Source organism: Atractosteus spatula (genome assembly GCF_055471065.1).
Source record: "Atractosteus spatula isolate fAtrSpa1 chromosome 10 unlocalized genomic scaffold, fAtrSpa1.hap1 SUPER_10_unloc_9, whole genome shotgun sequence".
Lineage (NCBI taxonomy): Eukaryota > Metazoa > Chordata > Actinopteri > Semionotiformes > Lepisosteidae > Atractosteus > Atractosteus spatula.
This window is the reverse complement of record NW_028296629.1, coordinates 613,950-621,817: the sequence shown is the minus strand read 5'-3', so window position 1 is coordinate 621,817 and position 7,868 is coordinate 613,950. Positions and strand designations below refer to the sequence as shown.

At 38.1% G+C, this 7,868-nt stretch overlaps 1 non-coding gene across 1 annotated transcript; it reads right to left on the bottom strand.

Annotated features, from left to right (window-relative positions):
- Window positions 1-72, bottom strand: trnaa-cgc (transfer RNA alanine (anticodon CGC)). The gene has a single exon. It is a non-coding gene; the product is annotated as a tRNA-Ala (tRNA).
- Between the last annotated feature and the right edge of the window lie 7,796 nt (window positions 73-7,868).

The window sequence follows — 7,868 nt, the reverse complement described above, 5'->3', positions numbered from 1 at the left end:
TGGAGATGCCGGGGATTGAACCCGGGACCTCATACATGCGAAGCATGCGCTCTACGACTGAGCTACATCCCCTAGGGTGCTGATGGTGGAACTGACGTAAACATGTTCATATGTTCACTGAACACAATCCACCCTTCACGAAGAATGCCTGCAGTTTCCCACTTTCGCGTTTCTTCTACTACAAAGTAAATTAATGGGAATGAAGAAATAAGGAAGGGAAAATAATCGCATCGAAGCTTCCAGAGACTAGGCAAAATGAATAATTTATTTTTATATCCAGTCACATGGGCGACGGTGGTTGATTCTTCAACGGGGGGGTGCGTTTTTCTACCTCCTTACTCGATTGTCTTTCAATTATGTTTTCTTTGAAACCTTTTTGCATCTTTTAAGTGCTTGCGATTAAATTACGCATAGAAAAACACCAGTACAGTTGATGTTCATGGACCGATGCACACAACTCCAGTGATAAAGCCCTGTTTGTAAATATTTTAAAAGAACGTTAAAGGGCGAAACAACGCTCCAACCACGTGAATGGTAACAAGAAGGATCGTGTTCTTATTTAATATGTGCTTTTGAATTGCCTTGTCAATACACACAGGCTTTAGAGATGGACAAATAATTTACAGTGGTGTTTGTAAACAAAGATGGAACATGTTATTTCTATACCAGGAAGAAAGGAGCAGACTCTTAAACTTTAAGAGACAGAAACAACACCTCATCACAGCTAACACTAATTAAAATGACATCACAACAGAAGAGTGAAGCCTTGAGTGAATCAAATTAGTTTTTGTTGGTCGTCTGTGTCTTCATAACTTTGTAGGTGAGAGAGAGGATTGCGAAAATGTGCAGGTGCTTCTCAGAAGTGCGTTGGTGGTATAGGTTCCTTCAAATAACTGAGCCAAGTGCATCCCCAAATCTTTTCAAGATGATCTGTGATCCGGTAACACATCTCCTGAAACTAACATTCGAGGTAGGAAGCATGCTCTTAAACACCAAAACACTCAAAAAGGAAGAAGCAGATCTCTGTACACAAGACGGTAGTGCGATATTAGAATTTCTGAGTTTTTGACGGATTCAGGCTCCTTCTCAGAGGTCCTTGCTCGCCAAATAACTTTGCATCTGAGGAAGAGCACCACGGAAAAAAACCCAACTCAACAAGCGAGCGCGTTGGTTGCTCTTGCTCTTAATGCAAGGAGCTGTTTTTTTTTTCCCCGCAATAATCATTATTAACCAGAAACAGCAGCACAGGTAGGTCGCATTTGTGATTATGTCACTTCTCTGCTTCAGCAAGGTCAATAAAAGACTCTGAAAGTAGTAAAGCAAAACTGAACTCAAAATCATATTAGGAATTCTGAGCGATATCTCCATACAGGTAATCTAATAAGAACGTTGAAATATTTGAATATCATCTCTTTATATATTTCGCTGCTTTTTACCTGGAGTAAAACTATTGGATTGAAGGAATGCTAACCGCTGGGTTAAAATGTATAGTTGTTATTTGGAGAAATCTGTAAACTCGTGATCTTATATGTTTTAAAAGACAGCACAGGAAAAAACGACAGTGCTGATTATTTTCCAGAGATGGAGCACTGATGACCTATCCGAGCTGATTGATAAAGCCCACCCAGTGGATACTCTAGCAGAACGTCAAAGAACATTCACCTTTGTATCCAAGGAAACCACAGGAACAACATCAAGAAGCACAATCAATTCCCCTTTTAAATCTTTCCTGTAAGGTATGCTATGTGAAATCATGAAGTTAATCCTCTGATCTCTTTTGATCACGAACAAAGTATTTCTGATGGAGCGCTATGTTCAAAGATTTAATAAGCTTTACCCCTGCCAACGATTCGGTGTGAAGAAGTAAAAGTTTCACAGGCAAAAGCAGCTTGCCACCACAGCCAATATTAAATGTACTTGCTGGCACACTATCATGTGCATTGGCTCAAAAGTGATCTCGGCAGACGTTTTTTCCCTACATAAAGCTGAAAGTGCCAAAGAGAATTTCTGTTGAGAAAACAAAATATTTTTTTCTGCCTTGGTGTTAAGCTGACAGCCTGTCTTTTAGAAAGTCTATTTCTAAACACCTCGCACAGCCTCTCAACAGACTAACAAGAAGAGCTTTTATTGATTGTATTGCATGTCTTAAAACACTAACATCTGGCAGTGGTGGGATTTGAACACATGCTCCCAGAAAGACTAGAGCCTAAATCCAGCGCCTTAGACCACTTGGCCACACTACTTTCTACCATATCCATCTTCCTCACATTGCTGGCTTGGACTGGGGGGGGCTTCAGCTCTTGTCGTCGGATCTAATGGTATCATGACATGTGGAAGTGACTGCACCTTCATCTTCCGAGATGCTTTCAATACCACAAACACTACTTTCATCGGCACAAACGTAGCAATAACAAAGGAGGTGGAATTCTTCCTTTGTGCTGTTTGTAGGGGCACAACTCTACGGCGATCTACTGACTTGAAGAGCAAAAATCAAAATCCTCTGCTATTACTGTTGCTTTTTTCATAGTTTCTTCAAATCCTTCATTTGAACGTCGATTTTGAAGGATATTGATGATAATACCACATAAATTGTGGTTTTCTTGTGATCGCCAATTTTATTCAAATACCAGCCTTTTTTACAGTTCCTTGCGTGTTTCACAAGGTATAATATCCCCCTCGCATCCTCAGCTAACATATTTTAAAATGACAATAGATTATACAGCATGCATGTTTACATTTATATTAAAATTAAAGTAAATATACCAGAATACATACAGTGCTAACCCAATAATTCTTGTCAGGTTCTCCAACAAATCTGCATTGTTATTTTAACATGTTTCAGCTGAGGGTGCAACAGGAGTATAAATGAATTTTCCCGCCAGCCATTCAAAGACCAATTCCGAATACTTTTCAAAAATCTGCCTGCATGTTTGTTTATTGTCATTTAATTTGGAAAAAGTTCAATATTGATCACAACTAAAGAAAATAATGATCTCCAACCAAAAAGTGATAAAGATGTGAATTGCTCTTGAATCAGAGCTGGGTGACACTGGCTTCTGTTTTGATATGGTTGTACGAGAAACAAGAGGAATTACCAATCTCCTACAGAACATGAGTTGAACCAGGAGTGAGACATTTCGTATACTAATGCATATGTCAACGCCTGACCTACATCGTAAAACTAAATTAAAAACTAACATTAAGTTGTCAGAGACATTCATTTATTTACAAACAAGAGACAGACCAAGTAATAATTCTACATTAGTTCAGGTGGGTTAACCTGAACTAACAAACCTATTAATAATTCTACATTAACGTGTCCTACACTGCTCAGACTAATTGAAATGGTCTGATTCAGAGCCTGTGCAGTTCGTGCTGATTACAACAACGCCAGTTCTGAACCCTCATCACCAAACTGAGCGCAAGTTCAGCTGTTCTCCAGCTTTGTTACGCATGGTTTTTCATTGCAATTGAGTTCAGAGCAGGAGCTGATCTCCCGACAGTACAGTGTTAAGTTGTCTGCAGCCTCATGCGAATTTCGACAACTTATCCAAAGTGTTTTCTATAGCTTTCAGGTGCAGTTCATTTATATAAAAGAATGTAAGTGGTATAAACGCAACGAGCCAGCCGGCAGTCGAACCTATAATTTTCTGACGCGAGGCCTGACGCGTTATTCATTACGCCACTAACGCTGATATTGTAGTGCTAAAAAAACACGTTTTCTACATTTTTGTCTGTTTAAAAATCACTCTAAAAAAGACAAAGGGTTTGTGTGTCGCGCTAAAATTCCGCTTCATTTCGAATGCAAATAAAAACCGTTTTGTTCCAAGAAATCATACATTTGTCACATCCTTCATACTATACTTCTCTCTTGTATTAATAAAGCATTTTGATTTAAACTGAACAATATATGAAAGGTTTCATCTATACACTTACACATAATAAGTATACGAATACGTACTCGGAAGAATCCGCAGCTCAGGTATTAGAGAGATTTAAAATCGGATCGGAGGATTTAGAGTCCAGACTGCGAACCGACAGCTGACACAGGTCTTTTATGGAACCGTTTTGATTTTCTCTCCTTTGTCCCCGTGGCGTCATTGTCCTGCTCGCAGCCGAGCCAGACACACGTGTGGTTTCTGTCGCTGGGCGCACACCCTGCGGTCCATGTGGGTCCTAATACCCCAGTACAATGACGGGAACACTAAACTGTAAACAGGTGCCGTCCTTCGGCTGAGACGTAAAACCGAGGTCCTGACTCTCTATGATCATTCAAGAGAATGGTGGTGGTGGAGGGGAGTCCCCATTACCTGTAAAGCGCATTGAGTGGAGTATCCAAAACAGCGCTATATAAGTGTAAACAATGATGATGATGATTATTATTATTATGATGATGTAAAATGCAATAAAAAATGGAAAAAATATCAAACTTTGATTCAAAATAGATTAATGTAAAAACTGATAAAGCTAATGCTTTTTTCAGGGCTATATCTACTTTTTTTTAAAAAAGCGAAGTCTGTCGCGATTGTTAAAGTTAGAGAAGGTGTACCAGCGGGTGCCTTCATATCGCGAGCGTCAGCCTCGCCCGTAGCTGCGAGAAGGTTAAAAGCGCACAAGTGATCTGTCTTTCGTCAAAGTAATTGCCGGAGCAGTAAGACGCAGAGCACCATCCAGCAGCTGTAGACGATGTTCGGGGAAGAGCTAATTCTGTTTTTAGCACAGGGAGTGAGAATGAGCTCAGTCCAGCTCCCAGCACAATCCATCCTGGTTTGGTTAAAGTGCGTCTGAGGCTCTTTGGATCGTAACGTAAAAAAAAACAATTGCTCACATCGTGTGACTTCCACGACAGGAAGGAAAGGTATCACTTAAAAAAATCAGAACTGAAGATTTGGATCCTGGGCCTCAATTTGATCAAATTATTAAAATGATAATTATCAAAATATCAGACTGTGTTTCTGCAACATTTCGTGCACAGTACGCCATTTTAATCTAAAACAGTCACAACGAGGGCTTTACACGCAGTGTGGGATATTTTCCCCTTTTATATTTTTGCCACTTTATATCGAACCTGTTATACTCCCAGAAGTGCACAGTAGCTTGTACTTAATAAAAATGTACAATTCACCACTGGTATAAACAGATGTGTGCCGTGTTTGCCTTTGTAAGCATTTGTTTAAAAAATAAGTTCACAATACGATAAAAACACAGAAAGCACAAACTTTATAATACAACGATACAAAATCAATACCAAATCATTATGCCAATTAAGTACCTATCATTTGAAAACAGAGAACACCTTTATATCTACAAAAAACTTGACATTTGTATGTATTTTTGAATTTCAAAGCAGACAGTGTAGTCCCTCAATTCAAAGATCAGATCTTAGCCAAAACAGGACAATCAGACGTGGGCTGAATTCGGAACAGGAGCCTCTGCTTCGTCGTTTATTGAGCTTTTGATCAATGTCTGAATGAAACAGATTCGCTTTTTTAACTCTTTGGTTAAAGTACACAAAAGGAACCTTTCTTCGAGCCGGAATCAAACCACCGACTTAAGGATTCCCCGCTGATTCCACTGCACTTCTCCGCTATACCAACTAAGCTACCGAAAGGATATCGGATATTGCTCTCAGGCACATACTGCCCAATGAAGTGAAATGCTCCGGATGATTTAAATCCCACTTCGACATCATGTTTCCAGCTCGTTTCCTTAGTCTTGTTTACCTTGAATTTAAGCCACGAACCAGGATTCTACTGTACAAACTTCCAGCGATATTACAAAATGTTTGATGGGGCATCAATCATTCCAGGCGGAAATTGACTCATTTTTTTCTCGAGGGATCATATTAAACATTTCATTAGTATCGAGAGGAGAATCACCATGAGACACAAAACAAACAGTTTCTTTCTGTCTTTATTAGAAAGTAGCGTTTGTACTACATTAATAATATTTTCGTGGAAATAAAGAAGTTGTACATTTTAAAATTTATATTTGAATCGAAATGTGGTTTTGAGTTAAATATTAGCGTGTTCATGTAATTAGTTTGTTTGTCATTACTATATATATATTGCCATTTTACTAGAATTTGTAACTGTAGTTCACTAGTTGTGTTTTTTATGATGATGAGACATTTGTTTATTACAATATTGTATAGAATGTATAATTTGAACTACATATTTTTCAGGTGTGAATAATTGTACATTTTAAGAATAAATTTCTAAAACAACTCATTGGCTTTATTTACTAGTTTCTACACCTATAAAAATCTTTCTTTGATGTATAATATACCTTTAACTATATATGTATAATAGTCCTCTAAATTCATCCGTATAATAGAACTCCAACCATTTATGTATAATAAACATATAATCATAGATGTCTAATTGACGGATAACGATATACGTATATTAGAATTTCATTCTAGACCAGTTACGGAGCACATTTACACGTCTAAGGTATGCGTTTGATAGTCGTATATTCTACATCTTTTGCCCACTGGGATGTGCCGATTTTAACTTAGCAAACCAAGATACACATTTTCTAATGCAGCCTTAATTACAAGACTGTTTCTCGAAAGCGTGTTATGTAAAAAAAGAGAAAAACGAAAATATATGGATGACAATCATTCAAAGCTGAAGATTTTACTTTTGAAAAACTGACATTTTATGTATGCAGATGCATTCGCTGGTTTTAGAACTTTGCTGTACTTCCTGAATCATTTTCAGTGTTAAAAAGTGGGTGTAGATTATTCTTTCACGCTAGGACGTACATGTGTTTGATTTTCGTTTCACTGATTCTCATTGAATATTTGGGAATTAACGACGAAAGAATCATTTGCCTCGGAAAGCAAAAGGTTTGGTTCTCAACGATATTGAAGACACGCCCATGTAGAGCAGCGTGTGATGATTTGTACTATAAAAGACCAAGTGCTCAAAGTGACGTCTGCGATTACCGTTTAGACTTTTCATCTTGGGCGCACTTTTAGAAAGCAAAGATAGAGCAGTTTTGTTGAATCACTCTACAGTCGCTGTCAGCTGAGTGGCGCAGCGGAAGCGTGCTGGGTCCATAACCCAGCGATCGATGGATCGAAACCATCCTCTGCTGTATACATTTTATGCACGATTGATAAGCACACCATCAGTTTAATGAAGTGCATTAAAACTGATTTTTTCTCTCGTGCGTATGCAAGCTTCACACTTACGGTACTCTTTCATCTTTACCAATAACAGATGCCCAAACGTATCTTTGGTTGTTCTGCGATCCTTCATAGTTTCCTCAATTCCTTCAAATGAACATCCATATCAAAGCAATTATGTACATATATATATTACAATTAAGGTACATATTAAAAATATCAACGCACATTTGTATAATGCTCATTTAATAATGATTGTCAAGGATGGTCAAGTTCTCCAACAAATCTGTGTTCTAATTTTAAAATATTTTTGCTAAGGATACAACGGGTGTATAAATGAATTCTCCCAACAGCAGTTAAAGAAAAATTCCACACGTGAAGATGGTTTTCTTGGACATTGACTTAGGTACTTAATTGTTTACTTGTTGTAGTTCCACACGAGTAAAACACGAAGATTTCCTGCAACATTCAAGAGGGTTTGCAAAGAAATCCCTTCAATTTTTACCAGAGATTATGTTTACATCATCACAATCTGAAGCGCGTCCCTGAGTGCATTTGACCCACCAGCCCTTTGTATAACAGCTGCACAGGGACACATTCCTGTTGCTTTTCACAACTCACATGTTTGTAGTTAAAGAAAATAAAATACTGTCATTTTCCTGCCAGCTGGTAGTATTTCTTCTGCACTGACCAAGAGTAACCAAGAACTTCATTTAATCTTTCGCAGGCTGTA